This window comes from Meriones unguiculatus, chromosome 11 (genome assembly GCF_030254825.1).
Source record: "Meriones unguiculatus strain TT.TT164.6M chromosome 11, Bangor_MerUng_6.1, whole genome shotgun sequence".
NCBI lineage: Eukaryota > Metazoa > Chordata > Mammalia > Rodentia > Muridae > Meriones > Meriones unguiculatus.
Window position 1 is genome coordinate 42,749,592 of NC_083359.1, and position 17,528 is coordinate 42,767,119.

The 17,528-nt window shown below is 45.4% G+C and overlaps 1 long non-coding RNA gene across 4 annotated transcripts; it reads left to right on the forward strand.

The window, feature by feature from the left end:
- The first annotated feature begins 50 nt into the window (after positions 1-50).
- On the forward strand, positions 51-16,811 carry LOC132646346 (uncharacterized). 4 transcript variants are annotated; one of them, XR_009584530.1, is made up of 4 exons: positions 51-283; positions 13,617-13,776; positions 14,624-14,752; positions 15,056-16,811. It is a non-coding gene; the product is annotated as an uncharacterized LOC132646346 (long non-coding RNA). The 4 variants fall into 4 exon arrangements; XR_009584529.1 differs by lacking the exon at positions 14,624-14,752 and adding an exon at positions 14,469-14,559 and having other exon boundaries at positions 71-283; positions 15,053-16,811; XR_009584528.1 differs by lacking the exon at positions 14,624-14,752 and adding an exon at positions 14,469-14,559 and having other exon boundaries at positions 71-283.
- The last annotated feature ends 717 nt before the right edge of the window (positions 16,812-17,528 follow it).

Genomic DNA, 17,528 nt, shown 5'->3' on the forward strand with positions numbered 1-17,528 from the left:
CAGGCTGTGGGCGGGGACTAGGCAAGATTCCGGCCCAGGGGGCGGGGCAAGGCAGCGCCCTGGTGGCGGAGAGTACGGCGCGCCCGGTCACAGGCGGCACGTCAGCTGCCGGGTAAGGCTTCGTGAGAGGCAGGGCTTGGGGAGCGCTCAATGCTCGGCTGCCGGGGCGCGCTCTACAGTTTGCGGAGCTGGAGCCGGTAGTCTGGAGGCGGAGCCTAGGCTGGCCTGGGGGCGGAGTCAGAAGGCGGTCCTTGACCGGAAGGCAGGCTCTAGAAATTGGAAGGTGGGTATGGGCGGGGCTGAGACGGGTCGGGCAGAGCTTAGAGGATCTGGGGGCGGGCTAAGGTGGGTCTGCCCGCCTAGTGGCAGAAGCTGCGAGCCTTACCCTACGGGGGTGCTGGGAAGCGATGCTCCCGTCTGGGATCCTTCAGCCGAGCCAAGGTTGTGGCCCAGTGCGGGGAGGAGTCGGGTGGGCCAAGGCGCCGCGTTGCAGGCTGCACCCGTAGCCTGCTCTCACGCCGGGGTTTTGGCCCGGGAGTGGGGCGGGGTTCGTGAACACCTGGGCCAGCTTGAAGTCAAACATAATTTCCCGGTCTTGGTCCACCGGCGTGTGCAGTCGTGTTGGGCCTCATCAACACCCTCTCCTTCGGCACCGCCCTTTGGAACCCTCCAGGAAGGGTGCTCTCAGTTTACTCCAGCCTTTAGGTCAGCAACCCAACATCAACTAATTCTTATTAAGCACCTCCTGTATTGGTTGGCACTGACAAGACCAGGGGCTGCAAAATTGGTTTCTACCCTCCAGGGCCTGGGTCCTCAAGTGGGAACTGGGCACTGAGATAATCATACACACATGTTTATAGATGTATGTATAATTACATACATATTATATGTATTAGTAACAGTATCTGGGCTGAAGATGAAGTGCACAGAATAGCAGGGCCTTCCAGCAGGAGTTTCGTTTGATCTTGCAAGAAAAAGAATCTGAACCAAGAGTGGGAGTTGGCTGCAGCGGGTGGCAGAGTTTTCTGTTCCAAAGTTCATGTGTCTTGCTAGAGTTGAAAGGCATGACGCTGGCAAGCCACCCCTGCTGTCCCCAAATCTGCACTGCCATTCAAGGCATAATAATTCACTTTAGCAAATGTTTCAAAAAGCCCCATTTGGAAGCTTCTTGAGCTAGCTTAAATATGCTTGTAGAACGTAGCTGAGGGGGACGGATTCCATCCCATTACCTCCTTCAGATGAGAAATCCTGAGACCTATTTAGGAGAACAACAGAGGGACTTGATTGCAGTCTGGTCTGTAAGGACAAGGAGCTAGGCCAACACAGAGGACCAAGAAAGGCATGGTCTTATTTCCTGAGCCGAGTTGACTTCAATACAGTGAGCTGTGGTTGTTTCTGTGGGGTTTTGTCTTTTTAATTTTTTTTTTACATTGATTTCTGTGTGTGTGTGTGTGTGTGTGTGTGTGTGTGTGTGATTCACCATATGTATGTGGAAGTCAGAGGATGGCTTGCAGGAGCTGGTTCCTTCCTTCTACTCTGTGGGCTGAACTCAAGTCTTAGGCAGGTGCCTCTACCCCCTGAGGTATCTAACTAGCCTTATTTGTTTGTTTTAAGTGTCTTGTTATGAGGAACTTGCTAGGTTGGTATTTTCTTTGTAGCCATCTTGGCCTCAACCTTGCAGTGATGCCCCTGTCTCAGCCTCCAAAGTGTCCAGGATTATAGTCATGTGGCACCATGCTGGACTATAATTGTGTTTTTACACTGCACACTCCTCCCGGCTGCAGTTGCCAGAGATTCTGAGGCCTCACAAGTAAGATGGGCCTTGGCGACTGAGGAAGAAGGCCCCTTAGGGGCACTGGCATGCCTGTGCCATTTTGGTCAGCTCTCTGCCTGCAATTGGTGATACAAAAATAAATAAAAAATAAAAAAATAAAATTAAAAAAAGGGAACCAGAGAGATATACTTATATGCCACGAGTATTTGCTATTGATCACTGTTGCTACAGAACAAAAGAGCACAGTTGGCATCATAATAATACTACATGATGTATTCCTAAGATTTTAGTAAACCGAGGCTGGTCTAGCCTTTCCTGATCCCATGGGAACAGATTGAGAAAAGACCCTACATGGGCTACAAAGCTCTCTTATCTTGGAGTGTGACAAATCCCACACATCTTAATTAGATCTGAATGTAGGAGGGGCGAGTCACAGAAGGCTTGTGTGTGTGTACCCTAGAGTGTGCTGTGTATCTCTGCTGTTGTTCCTGTTCATCTTGTGTTTTAGAGACAAGGTCTCTCATTGTCCTGGAGCCCACTGCTAGTCTAGCTGGCCAGTGAGCTCCAGGGATTTTCCTGCTTCTCCCAACTTAACACTGATGTTACAAGTGTGGGTGCATCTGGGAGATTAAATTCCAATCCTCATGCTTGTAAGGCAAGCTCTTTACCAAGGGCTTACCAACTATTACCTCAGCTCACTGAAGGACTTTTGAGGACACAGGAAGCTCACAGGGGTGATATGTTCAGGTGTAAGGGAAGGCTAAGACCCCTCTTGTCAAGTGGAGGGATGATTCCAGATGTCTAGAGCAAGGCCTGGTGCACATCTGTGTGCTCCTGCACCTTCATTGTAAGAGGCAGTAGGTGCGCGAGCTCTATTATTACTCCCTGTAATCTAATAATAGCCTAATACATTTTAGCTGTATGAAGCCATTGCCTTTTAGAAATTATGCTTTGGATTTGGGAGTTCAATCAGCATGAGGAAGTTTTTCCTCTATCTCTCCTCTGGCTAATGGTTTCTGTAAGAAAAAAAAAAGAAAAAAAAAAGACCAATTGATTTCTTTCTAGAATGTTGCTTCAGGGTGCAGTGACCTTTTATAGGTCATGTTTCAACTTACAGAAAAATTTTATAGTTCAAATATAAATTGCCCCAAATGCAGACTCTGTAATGGAATTTAAGGTTAAATAAAGTTTCAACCTTCCTCAGGCTGTTTCCAGCATCCGAGAAGCCCCGCAGCTTTGGAGACAGGTGCTACATTAAAGTCTCAGCAGGGTCGGGTGTAACACATATAGGAAGCTTGGTGTAACGATATGTATGCTGGGGTACACAAAGGGAAGCACCAGGATTACACGACGGTTTTGTGGTTTTTGTTTTGTTTGCTTATGAGGCAAGGTCTCATGCAGCCCAGGCTGGTTTCTAACTTGCTATGGAGCTGAGGATAATCTGTCTCCACCTCTCAAGTGCTAGGATTAAGCATGAGCCATCATACCCCTTTGAAGCAGTGCTGGAGAATTGAACCCAAGGCTTCAAGCACTCTACCTACTGAGCTACACTGTCAGCTCCAGGTTATAGAATATTTGGGTTTGTGATGTCACCAGTATTAAGGGTTGAATTGTATCCGGTGCAAAGATAGGCTGGGATTCCTAATGCCTGGTTCCTAGAAGAGTGAATATTTTTTGGAAGGAGGCTGGCTCAGATGTAATCAACTTTAGAGAAAAACATGCTGGAGTAGAGGGTTTGCTGGGTACCAGTGACACTTCTAATGGGGGAGGAAGATACCTCACAGAATCCAAGGCACAGGAGGAGATGGCCATGTTGCTCTAGCTGCAAGCCAAGCACCACCGAGGAGTGCTGTATCATCTTTGCTAGAAGAAGCAATGTTTGTCCTCCAGATCTGCAAGACACTAGGCATCTCTTGCTTTAAGTTACCCAGTATGGCACTTGGCTACTGGCCACATTACTTTGGGGACTTCTTTGCAAAATAAGAACATAGGGGATTTGATAAAGAACGAAGAATTTCAAAATGGTGCTGGGCATGGTGGTATCCACCTATAATTCCAGAACTCAGGAAGTGGAGGCAGAAGGATCTTAAGTTCAATGCCAGCCTGGGCTACATAGCAGAAGCCCATCTCAAAAACAAACAATAGCAGTTAGGGATGTAGCTCACCCAGAAGAGTGGGCACATAACTGTCATCCCAGCACGTGGGAATCAGGAGTTCAAGGACGCTTTTGACTACCTTGGGAATTTGAGGCCAGCCTTGGCTGTGTGAAACCCTGCCTCAAAATAAAATACATTGAGCACTCTCCTGAGACCCTTGGGTTGGGAGGGTCAGGTAGTTGGATCCTGGGGTCTTACAAGGCTAGACCCCAGTGGTGTGTAGGATATAGTTTCAATGGCTTACAGCAACATGATGACTAGCCACACAAAACTCAAAGACCACTCCTTTCTTTTTCCAGTGAGAAGCTCAATGTGTCACACAACAGACAGAGCCAGGCAACTCCTTGTCACAACACTAAGCCTGATAGCTGTGTTTCAGGAAGCCTGGTGACCCCCCCCACACCTTTTTTTTTAATAGTTTGATTATTAGAAGTCTGTCCTGGTTGCTCCTGGGCCCCTGGGAAGTTTCCCACACATGCTTCAGTGAATATTAATTATGGAAATCAAATGGACATTTAGCCCAAGAAAGCGCTCACTGTAGTAACTTTCAGAGGGCAAGTCATTGAAAGCCAATTCACTAAAAGACCTCGGCTAAGCGACGAATTTGCCTAATGACCATTCTGCATAAGGACTCATTTGCTAAAAGACAATTTTCTGAAAAATCAGCTTGAGGGATGTTCTGCATATCAGGAATTGAGTCATACTCCCACTATCAGTTAGTGAGGCAGCCCACGCCTGTAATCCCAGCACTCTGGGGGCTATAAGGGATTGAAAGTTCAAGGGTAGCTTGGGCTACAAAGCCAAATCCTGTCTCAAAACAAGAAAAGCACCTTTGATGATACATAGCCACATTTTACTGAGCCTGTGTCTGCCAACACTGAACACGCCCCCTTGAGTTTTCTAACCCCTGTGAAATTCTGGCATGGTGACAAGCCCAGAGGAAGTAGGGTGTCCAAGCAGTGACTTCTATGGCTCTCGATCACAGCACATGTCCTTCACCATATTGGGGGCTACATCAGTCACACAGTACTTCTGACATCTTTTAGCTTCTCTTGTTGCTGAGAATCGTCAGTTGGTACCAGCAAAATGTAAGTCACTTTGTTCCTGTCTCATAGCTAGCATCAACTTTAGCTTTGTTTAGGAGCTTGTTTGTCCTTTTAGTTATAGAATGAAAACAGTTATGTTCATTTATCTGTGTACGTCTGGGGTATGTGCGTGTACAACACAGGTAGGGAAATGCTTTTCTCCTTCCATTATACGAGACCCTGTGATAGAACTCAGGTTGTCAGGCTGAGTGTCCAGCACCCTTACCACTGAGCTCTTTCTAGGCTTATAATTTATTTTTATGACAGCTGTGTGTGTGTGGATGTGTGTGGGCACGTGTGAGTATGCATGCTCATATGTGTATGTGTGCATGTGGGTATGCCTGTGCATGTGTGTGTGTGTGTGCATGAAGGTCAGAGAACAACTCTCAGGAGTCTGTTCTCTCCTTCCGCCGTGGGTTCCTGGGACCAAACTCAAGTCATCAGGCTTGTAGGGCAAGCCCACTTACTCTCCCAGACATCTTGCTAGCCCAACTGTACTTTTCCGCACTTTGTCTCATGGGGATTCAGGAACCGTGTGGTTCTGTAGGCTCCTGGGTGGATGCACACACGCCGTAAGGAACTGTTCAGTTCAGGAGCCGAGATACTCCAAAGTGCTATTTTCAACAGATACTTCAGGGAAATAATCTGAACATTTCTTTTAAGACATCTTATTTTTATTTCTTTTCATTACATGTATGTGTGTATGTATTAGTCAGGGTTCTCTAGAATAATAGAACTTATAGAATAAATCTCTCTATAAATATAAGAATTTTGTTGTTATAAATTATATACAATATAAAATTATACATATGAGGACTTATTAGAATGACTTACAGGCTGCAGCCCAGCTCATCCAACAACGGGCAGCTGTGAATGGAAGGTCCAAGAATTCAGTAGTTGCTCAGTCCACAAGGCTAGGTGTCTCAGCTGGTCTTCAGTGTATACTACACTCCCGAAGAAGTAGGCTCCAGTGCCAGTGAAGGAATGGATGTGCTAGCAAGGTGCGGGCAAGTGTCAGAATCCAGCCAAAAGAATGACCCAAGGTGAACTGTGCCTTGGGGAACTGTGAGAGAGGCTGTAGGGATAAAGGCAGAGGGCCTTTGCCTCAGGTGCATTTTCTTTCCTGAATTGTTCTTGGAAGTGATTTTGTGCCTCCTGTGACAAACATTCAATTTACAGACATGTTTATTCTTGTTGGATGTGGGAACACAGCTACTGAACCCAGTCTGGTCACTGTTCCCTGAATCTGTATATAGCCTTCTGCCTTGTTTTGTGCTTTCCCAGGTGTAATTTATAGTTCATGCCAGGCAATTGTGTTTAAGTTGGTGTGTCCTGAGTAGGTTCTGGGAAAGGGCTGCTCTGTTAATATTTACTATGTGCTTACTGGCATTTATTTACATGCTTTTCTGAACTTAAACAACCTTCCCTAGACCATTGCTCTCTTTGTTACATTTGTGTATAAAAGTACACTAAAACTGAACTAGAGTTGTCTACATTCTTTCAGGTTTCACTGTGTAGCCCTGGCTGTCCTGGAACCTCTCTGTACACTAGGCTGGCCTCAAACTCACAGAAATCTGCCTGCCTCTGCCTCCTGAGTACTGGGATTAAAGGTGTGCACCATCACTGCCAGTCAGAGTAGTATACATTCTTAACTGGTGAGCTATATCTCCAGCCCCTTCAACTTATTTAAAAAATTTCACCAACCTGTGTATGTGTGTTACTGTTACAATCGTCAGAAGTAAGTTTTCTCCTACCATGTGAGCAGATGTGGAGGCCAGAGGTGGACCTCAGGTGTCTTCCTGGGTCACAACTCCACTTTCTGGTTTGAAACAGTGTTTCTCACTGAACATGGTGCTTGCTATTTTGGCTTGGCTGGCTAGTTGGTGAGGCCTCAAGACCTGCCTATACCTCATGCCCTGAGGGCTGAAGGGCACCACCATGACCACCACCAAGTCAGAGGGCACTGACTTCTTGGAATGAACGTTAGGGTCAGAACTCAGATTCACCTGCTTGCACAGCTGCTGCCTTACCAAGGAGCCGTCTCCCAAGTCTTTCCTCACTACTCTGAGTGCTTTGCTTCTTTGAAGTCATGGCTGATGGTTTACTTGGGTTCCCCAGCTTCTTTCACCTCCATTGTCATGATCTTGAAGAGCACCTTTGTGCTTGACAGGAAACTCTGCTTAGGACACCTCCAGGTCACTGCCACGCGGGATACATAATAACAACCCCTAGCTCTAGAGGCCCAGGGAAGCCAGAGCAATGTGCTTAGAGTGGTTACTGATCTCTGGGGACTGAGAATAGTCTACTCTTTTCACAGGGCTACATCACTCCGCTTGCTAACAGGCTAGATGGATGTCAAGGTCGGGTAGCGGCAATAAGCCATACCTTGAGGTCTTTAAAGTCCCTCTCAGCAAAACCTTGAAAATAGAATGTGCCCGCCCATGGTCATCCTCATGTCCCTTTTAGATGCCCACAGCTGTCCTGAGGAGACTTCAGAGGAGGAAGTACCCAACCAAGGAGGCCATGTCCTCCACAGTGAAGCTCAACTCTGCAGAGTGATGTTTCAGTGTCTGTCCACCTCCCCCTGTAGAAAGGATGTACTACTTCGTCGCCAATCATTTTCCAGCAAGATGCAGGGAGGACCGTGTGTTTCTTGGTAGCTTGATGCAGTTGGACACTGCACTGTATTGCATAATGGAGGTTTTTGGGACTAATGTGATTTCCAAAGGTGAGTAGCACTTCAGCAGTCTGTATTTGGAATGGTGCAAAGAACCCTAGGGATGGTAGGGATGGCGTTGGGTAATGTTGAGGAGAATGAATGTTTTGTCTTTCTAACTGAAGTGGGCTGCTTGCCAGAGGAGCCAAAATCCACAGCCTGCTGGTGACCGGAAAGAACCAGGACCAGAGAGTTGGCAGGACAGAAGCAAGGACTGACAGGGGCTGCATGGAGCTGGAGTTAGAGGCAGTGAGTCTCCGACATGGGTGCTGGGAAGTAAAGTGGGACCTCTGTAAGAACAAGAGGATTCTTAAATGCTGAGCTAGCTCTCCAGCCCCACTTCTTCTCTTAAATAAGATTTAAGGTTAGCATGTAGAGTAGTGGGTTTTGCCACGGCCTTTTCATATGCAGGTGTCAACACTTCGTGGGCATCCGCTCGTCTCTCCCCAGGGGATCTGTTCTTCTTCTCAGTCATTTCACGTTTGAGTGCATCTGATAGGTATATCCATTCATAGCTGGGTGTGCAAATGAGATGGGGTACAAACATGGTAATTTTCTTCTTGAAGTTTATGTTCCATGGTGTTTGAAAGGCGGAGAGATAGGCAGACAGACAAAGAGACAGAGAGAAAGACAGACTGACAGAGGCAGAGCGAGACAGAAAAACAGAGAGAGAAAGAGACAGACAGAAAGAGAACATGAAGTTGTGTGTCTAGGAAGGTGGAGAAGATCCTAGAGGAGCTGGGAGATGGAAAACATAAAGTATATTGTATGAAAAATTTTAAATTAAAAAAATTAAAGAAGGATATTTCAAAATACGGGTACAGAGGCTGGAGAGATGGCTCAGTGATTAAGAGCCCTTGCTGCTCTTGCAGAAGACCCGAGTTTGGTTCCCAGCAGCCATGCTGGGCAGGTCACATATGTCTATAACTCCAGCTCCAGGAGTCTGATGTCCTCTTTGCCTCCAGGGGCACCTCCACACACAAACACACAAGTATAAAGGTAAATCTCTGAAGTATGGGGTGACGCTTTGGAAAGACAAGAGACCTGGAAACCTGAATGTTTTTTCACTCCCACAGGCCTGCAGCTTTGGCTTCTCATCTGTAAATTCATTTCTTAGCATTTCTGGACACTTTGGGTCCATCTGTGGAATCCACCTTAAGGCACCGAACTTGCCTGGCCAGCACTTACTCAGCAGATAGCACTAGCCTCATTAACCTCTGTTCATTCTCAGGATGGGGAGGGAGGGGCCCATGGTGGTGTTAAAGCTTATATAGTATTTTTTGATGGTTTCTTGAGTACATTAGAGGAGACTTATACATTTTTGCTGACCAAACAGAGGACTCTCCAAGCCCTAGTTTCTGGTATGGCTGACAGGTATGTGCATGTTTGGCGCCAGGGTGGGCGGATATCTCTGTGGTGTGCTGACAAAGATCCCTTCGAGTAAACACCCAGGAAGGGTATGGCTGGGTCAGGTGGTAGTTCTTTTTTTAGCTTCTTAAGAAACATTCATATTGATTTCCACAATGGCAGCACTAGTTTGCCTTGCCACCGGCTCCACATACAGGCTCCTTTCCCTACATCCACACCAGCATTTCTCTGTTTTTGTGTGACAGCCATGATGACTGGGGTGAGCCAGAACCTCAGTGCAGTTTTGATTTACGTTTCTCTGATATCTCAGCCTCTACTTTGAGGTGGTGGTGGTGTCTGTGGGTTAAGCAGTGTGTCACAGGTTGGGGCTGGTGAGCTCCTATCCCATCTTCTCTACGCCCATGCTCCTCACTGGGAGGACCATTCCTGGTCCTCCTCGATGCACACTTATGACTTGGGAGAGGAGGACCCAGCCTCAGGAGCAACTGACCTATTGCTGAGCCAGAGCGCACTGCCCAGGTGAGGCAAATGCGGGAGCAAGCCTTCGGATGATCGCCTGAGCTCAGTGTGGCAGAGTGCGCTCTGCCCCAGTCACCACTCCTTAGACGGTGCCCCTACCCCACCCCATTGCCTGGCCTTGGGCCCCAGCACAGTGTGTCTTTCATGTGTCTTTCCTGAGCTGCTCTGGCAGGAGGCTGCCAGGGTGTCCATGTAGATAGGTTTCAATCCACGCCTGAACGGTATAATTTGGACTTTTTTTTTTTGGAGATTTGTTTTTATTTTATGTATTGGTGTTTTGCCTGTACGAATGTCTGTGTACCCTGTGTGTGCAGAGCTGGTTGAGGCCAGGAGAGGGCACTAGATCCCGTGGAGCTGGCGTTACAGGTAGTTGTTACCTACCATGTGGGTGCTGGGAATCGAAGTTTTCCATGTTATCTCTAAGAGCAGTCAGTGCTCTCGACTACTGAGCCATCTCTCCAGCCCCTAAATGTATTTTTACCATTTACTTAGACAAGATCTCTCTTTTTAGCTCTGGCTCATCAGCAGCTCACTATGTAGATCAGGCTGGCCTTGAATTCACAGAGATCCACTACCTTCTCCCCCCCAAGTGCTGGGATTAAAAGTGTGCACCACTAATGCCCAGCAATTTTTACTTTTAAATATACATTTAATCAGTGTGAGCGTGTGTGTGCTCACACATGCATTTGCGTGTGCACCTGTATGTGGTATGATACAGTGCACATGTGGTCAGAGGACAATTTGTAGGAGTTGGTTTTCTCCTACTATGTGAGCCTTATGGATTTGAACTCAGGCCATCAGAGTTAGTGACAAATGCCTTGACCTGCTAAGCCATTGTGCTGGTCCTAATGGTGAAAATTTGCACTCATACCCCCAGGTTAGTCTCACAAGAACAGAATTTCTGCTTTAGAAAAATGAATACTAAATGACTGTGAACTGATGCTAACTCCTGAGGCCTCCATCAGGCGCAGATCCCTCACTTGTTTCCCTGAGTTTGGGGAGTTCTTAGGCTTCAAAGGGAAGAAGAACTGAAGACAGACACACACTAACAATTTTAATCAATGGATTTGAGACTGGGTCTCACAATGCAGACTTGGCTAGTACCATCACACTGGGCCCCAACAAACATTTATTAAGTGCACACCAGCTTATGGATATGAAGAGGCAGACACAGGAAGAACTGTTATAGAAAGAACCCAGAGAACTCCCAGCCCTGGCGTGTACAGATGGGAGGCTCAAGAGCTCAGGTTCAGCCTTGGAATTTGTGAATTTCCAGGCTAGCCTGGGCTATATAGTGAGACCCTATCTCAAAAACAAAACATTTTCCCCACAAAACAAAACCAAAGCAACAGAAAAGCCAGTTCTTCATAAGAAAACTTCAAGTAAGCGTGGAGACAGGAGAATAAATGAAGCAGCAAGCCCTTACCTGGCTTCATCAGTTAGCAGCATGTCCAGCTTACCTCATGTCCCTCCTTCCCCTCCTCATGTCTGCTTGCTGCCTTACCATAATTTTAGAAAAAATTCCAAACACGACATTATTTAATATACAAATATCTCAAAAACAACCCTCTCCTCCTCTATTCTCCTTCCCTCCTTTTTTCTGCACTTCCTCTTCTCTCTCCTCCCACCTCCAGCTCATGTTCTGCTCTCTTCTTTTTCTGTGATTGCCTTTTCTCATTTGTATTATTCTCTGACAAAGGTCACACAATGTATTTATCGTATTCACCCCACCAACTCCACAAAGATTCTCCTTCCTTTCCTATACATCAAACAATGTATCTTTTAAAAAATATTCACCAGGGCCTGGAGAGATGGCTTGGAGGTTAAGATTACTGTTTGTTCTTCCAAAGGTCCTGAGTTCAATTCCTAGCAACCACATGGTGGCTCACAGCTGTCTATAGTGAGATCCTGTGCCCTCTTTTGGCATGCGGGCACAAATGCAGGCAGAATAATGTATAAATAATAAATAAATCTTTGAAAAATATTAATCAAGTCTAATTTGTGCTGGTTATATGTTCTTTAATGTATGACCTTCCACTGGAGCATAATCAAATCACCAGGAGCCACACCCTTAAAGAAAACTGTCTCTTGCAGCAGCAATCAATTGCCAATAGCTCCCTAGTGAGGAATGCCCACCTCCTCCCTTCATGCTGAGCTATAGTCTGGCTTGAGTTTGTGTACACTTCATGCGTGCTGTCTCAATGCTGTAAGTTCATATGTGTCTGGAAAATACTGTTTTCCTTGTAGCCAAACACTGCCTCAGGATCCTATAATTTAATCTAATAGAATATAGAATATATTCTATTCTTTCTCTTACAATGACCCCTGAACTTTGGGAGGAGTGTGTGTGATGTACACAATCCATTTAGGGCTGAGCATTCCACAGTATTTTATTCCCCGAAACCATGACCAGTTGTGGATCTCTGTGTTAATCACCATCTACTGCAAAAAAGAAGCTTCTGTGATGAGGTTTGAGAGATGCGATAATCTGTGGGTGTAGTGATAAATCATTAGGAGCCAATATAATACTGTGCTCATTTATCAGAGCAAGGGATTATGACCTGTTTAGTTACAGGGTTTGGCCCCGCCATGGGTGCCAGGTATGTGTTTCAACTTGTGGAGTAGGCTTTAAATTCAACCAGAAAGTGGTTGGTTTACTCCTATGACATTTGTGCCACTATTGTGTCAATAGGCATGTCTTTCTAGGTGTGTTGGTATGGCATTTCCCAGGGCTGACAGATGGGTGCTAGTATGATTGCTTTTCTTCTCTGGTAATGTGCATATCACCTTCCACCACTCTGAAAGCTAGCTAGTGAGGATGCAGCTTCCAGGTGAGTGCCAGACTGATTTCTCTGTTCTATGACTCAAATATGTGGCAGCAGAGTCTTACCTTCTGAAGGGCAACCAGAACATAATGGTCAATACGCCTTAGGTTAGAGTATAAAGTTTGGGGATCTATTGGGACATTACTTGCCAAGAACTCCAAAAGAGGAAACACATTCCTGGCACTGGGTATTTCGCTTGTTAGCCTCTGGTGCCAAATAGGGGCTTTGTTGGCCCATTATAGGGTAGCTCTGTTTTAAACTCTTTTTACTAAAAAAAAATTTATGTGTGTGTTTTGCCTGCATGTATGTACAAGTGTGTGCCTGCTGCGCTTGAAGATCTGCTGAAATTGATGTCATGGACAGTTGTGAGCACAGGTGTTGAAAACTGAACATGGGTCCTCCACAAGAGCAGTGTCTTAGTCTTTTTTTTTTTTTTTTTTTTTTGTATGAAGAGAAGATACTGTGAACAAGGCAACTCTTATAAAGTAAAACATTTAATTGGGGCTGGCTTATAGTTCAGAGGGTTAGTCCATTGTCATCACGGTGGGAAGCACGGCAGCACACAGGCAGACGGGGTGCTGGAGAGTTACCGAGGGTTCCACATCTGGGTAAGCAGGCAGCAGAAGTGAACTGAACTCCACTGAGCCTAGCATTAAGCCCTTCTCCAGCAAGGCCGGACCTCCTAGTAGTGCCATTTCCTGTGGGTCAAGCCTTCAAACACATGAGTCAGTGGGGGCCATTCCTATTCAAACCACCACAAGCAGCAAGGACTCTTAACTGCTGAGCCATCTCTCTAATCTCCATTCTAATATATATGTATATATATATATAGCTTATATATATATATATATACATACATATATGTATATATATATTGCACACACACATAATTTGAATGTGTGTGTGTTATATGTTTTAGGAAGTTTCCACAGCAGTGAGTTTCTATACAACTTTTTCCAAACGCCTTACTGTTAGTTATGCCTTTCCGTAGTCCCTCCTTACCTGTCCTTTCTTTTCACCTTGCCTTCTTTAACTCTTTCTGTGTCGTTATTTCCATGTAACCCCTTACACCACTGTGATCTATCACCCACATTCCCCTTACTCATTTCTCGACCTCTTCTATTACTCCGGCACTTACTCTGTAAACCCTCATCACAATATCTGTCATTCCAGGCACATCTGCCAGAATCAGGAACAACAATCTCACCGGGACACTGGAGGAGCGTTCTGGAGAAACCATAGTCCACCTGAAGCTTTAGCTCCATCCTCACGCCTTTACCAAATCAAGAAGCACAGTGAGCTTATGACTGTTGGCACAGATGTGGTTGGTGAGGTGGGTGGGTTAGACTTCTGAGCGTGGTGTTGCCTGGTTCCCCTCTGCGTGTCCAAGGGTGTTTTCACAGAGCTTTAAGGGAGGACGACCCCTACTGCTCATCCCCAGGCCAATAGTGGTGCAGAAACGAGGATGCAGCAGGCACTTGCAGGCGACTCGCCCTCGGCTTTTTAGCAATGTGTTCTCTGAGCCTTCGGAATACATTATTCAGGCATCTTTTCTTCTGTCCACCACTGTGGCATCACCTGAAACAACAAACAAGCCAATAAAAAGAATGGGTTATCAGTCTTTAAAAATTCTTTCTAGTTTGCCAAGTGTGTTGGGTGGGCACAAGAGGAACGCAGCTGGCTGTCCTTGCTGATTGACAAGCGGCTCAACTGCAATGGTGACCAGCTGCTCGGCCACTTTCCTTACCAGGCTGTGGAAAGAACAGACCCTGGGAGCCGTGGCAGGCCTTATAGGGAGAGTGCCACTCGGGAGGCCACAGGGAGGGAATAAAAATGTCTGAAGTGTATACTGCTGCCTTAATGTGTGTGTGTGTGTGTGTGTGTGTGTGTGTGTGTGTGTGTGTGTGAACTGTTTCTGCCTGTATCTTCCACCAGCTGACAGGCAGGAGGGACTGCATGCCTTGTGCTTTTCCTCCCTTTATCTTACTTTGCTTTGTCTTTTTATCTTAAACTTTATTTTACCAGAGCTGGAACCCAAGAATGGCATGAAAGTGATCTGCCATTGACTGCATATCTAGCCTTGTTTCTTCAAAAATTGACTTGAATGATTTATATGGTAGAGTATATTCTTAAATATAAACTGATTTTTTTTTTTTTCCTGTTCTGGGCATGGAACTCAGGGCCTTATTCATGCTTGCTGGTGCTCTCTACAAAGGACCGAGATTTGGTTCCTGGCTGCCTGTGACTCCTGCTCTATGGAATTTGTCACATGATTAAAAATAAACTAAACCTTAAGAATGCACACACAGGTGGGTGGTGGTGCTGCAGTGGTGCATGCCTATAATCCCAGCAGAGGCAGGTGGATCTCTGTGAGTTCGAGGCCAGCCTGGTCTATAAAATGAGTTCAGGACAGCTAGGGCTACACAGAGAAACCCTGTCTTAGAAATCAAACCAAACCAAAACAATAACAAGAAGAACACACACACACACACACACACACACACACACACACACGATGTTGGGGAAGTAGTTCACTTGGTAAAATGCATTATCACACAAGGGCCAGAGCTCTGATGTGAAATGATAAGTATGGCTTTCTGTTCTCCCAGCAGACTCAGCCCTCAGGCTCACTCTTAGTGCTGCAACAGAACACCAGCTGCAGTCTATATTCTCCCTCGCCATGCCTCCTGTGGATCCCACAGGCCAACCCTCTTGGCCTCCCAGAAATCAGCACCTAGTTCTATAATTACCCCAAACCAAGTCACATAGATGCCAAAGTAAAAACAATCAATAACAGGGCAATATGCACGATTGAAGAAATGGATACATCGGTCAAAGAAAATGTTAAATCTAAAAAAATTCCTGACATAAAACATCCAAGACATCTGTGATACTATGAAAAAAACCAAACCTAAGAAAGAATAGCTTCTGTAAAGCAAAGGACACCATCATCAAAACAAAACGACTGCCTACAGATTGGGAAAGAATCTTCACCAACCCTTTATCTGACAGAAGGTTAATATCCAGTATATATGAAGAACTAAAGAAGCTGAAAAGCAGCAAACCAAATAATCCAATTAAAAAATGGGGAACAGAGCTAAACAGAGAATTCTCTGTAGAGGAATATTGAATGGCAGAGAAACAAAGAAATGCTCAACATCATTAGCCATTAGGGAAATGCAAATCAAAACAACCCTAAGATTTCACCTTACACCCATCAGAATGGCCAAGATGAAAAACTCAAGTGACAACACATGCTGGAAAGGTTGTGGAGAAAGGGGAACCCTTCTCCACTGCTGGTGGGAATGTAAACTTGTACAACCACTTTGGAAATCAATCTGGCGCTTTCTCAGACAACTAGGAATAGCGCTTCCTCAAGATCCAGCCATACCACTTCTAGGCATATATCCAAAAGAGGCTCAAGTACACAATAAGAACATTTGCTCAGCCATGTTTGCAGCAGCTTTATTTGTAATAGCCAGAAGCTGCAAACAGCCCAGATGCCCCTCAACTGAAGAATGGATGCAGAAATTGTGGTACATCTACATAATGGATTATTACCCAGCAATGAAAAATAAGGAAATCATGAAATTTGCAGGTAAATGGTGGGACCTGGAAATCATCCTGAGTGAGTTGTCCCAGAAGCAGAAAGACACACATGGTACATACTCACTCATATAGACATGTAATATAGGATAAACCTACTAAAATCTGTACATCTAAAGAAACTAATCAAGAGAGAGGGCCCTGACTAAAATGCTCAATCCCCATCCCGAAAGGCAAAGAGGAAGGACATCAGAAGAAGAAGAAAACAGGAAACAAACAATCTAAGAACCTGCTACAGAGGGCCTCTGAAAGGCTCTACCCTGCAGACTATCAAAGCAGACGCTGAGACTTATGGCCAACTGTTGGGCAGTGTGCATGGAATCTTATGTAAGAAGTGGAAAATAGTAAGATCTGGAGAGGACAGGAACCCCATAAGGAGAGCAACAGAACCAGAAAATTTGAACACAGGGTTCTTTCCAAAGACTCATACTCCAACCAAGTACCATGCATGGAGATAACCTAGAACCCCTGCACAGATGTAGCCCATGGCAGTTTAGTGTACAAGTGGGTTACATATAATGGGAAGAGGGACTGCCTCTGTCATAATCTGATTGGCCTGCTCTTTGATCACCTCTCTCTGAGGAGGGAGCAGCCTTACCAGGCCACAGAAGATGACAATGCAGCCACTCCTGATGAGATCTGATGGACTAAGATCAGAAGGAAGGAGAGGAGAACCTCCCCTATCAGTGGACTTGGGAAGGGGCATGCATGCAGAAAGGGGAGGAAGGGTGGGATCGGGAGGGGAGGAGGGAGGGGCTTATGGGGGGGATACGAAATGAATAAAGTGTAATAAAAAAAATAAAAAAAGATATAAGCATGCCCAAGAGGAGTGGATGGCAGGAAATAATCAAACTCAGGGCTGGAATCAATATGATAGAAACGAAGAGAACAATACTAAGAACCAATGAAACAAAGAGTTGGTTCTTTGAGAAAGTTGAGATTAACAAATCCTTATCCAAACTAATTAACAGACACTCAGAGAATACCCAAGTTAAAATCAGAAATAAAAGGTGGTGGTGGGGGTTGTGGACAAAGCAACAGACATCAAGAAAATCCAAAGAATTAGAAAACCTCTACTCCACAAATTGGGAAATCTAAAAGAAATGGATAATTTTCTCAATAGGTAACACTTGTCAAAGTTAAATCAAGATCAGATAAACAATTTAAATAGACCTATTACACCTAGTGAAGCAGTTGTTAAAAGTCTCCAAAAAATGCCCAGGGTCAAATGGCTTTAGCACGGAGTTCTACCGGATTTCCAAAGAAGAGTTAATGCCAATACTCCTCAAATTATTCCAGAAGGAAAATTATGAAGGGCTTCCTAATAGGCCTGAGTGTGGCAAACGTAGCACCAACAGGTTTTGCCCTTTGCCCTGCTCTCTCTCTCTCTTCCTAAAATCCATTAGATTATGTTCCTAAAGCTAGCCTACCAGGTTCATTCCCTTATTTGGCCACTGACTCATTCCTGAGACAAAACAC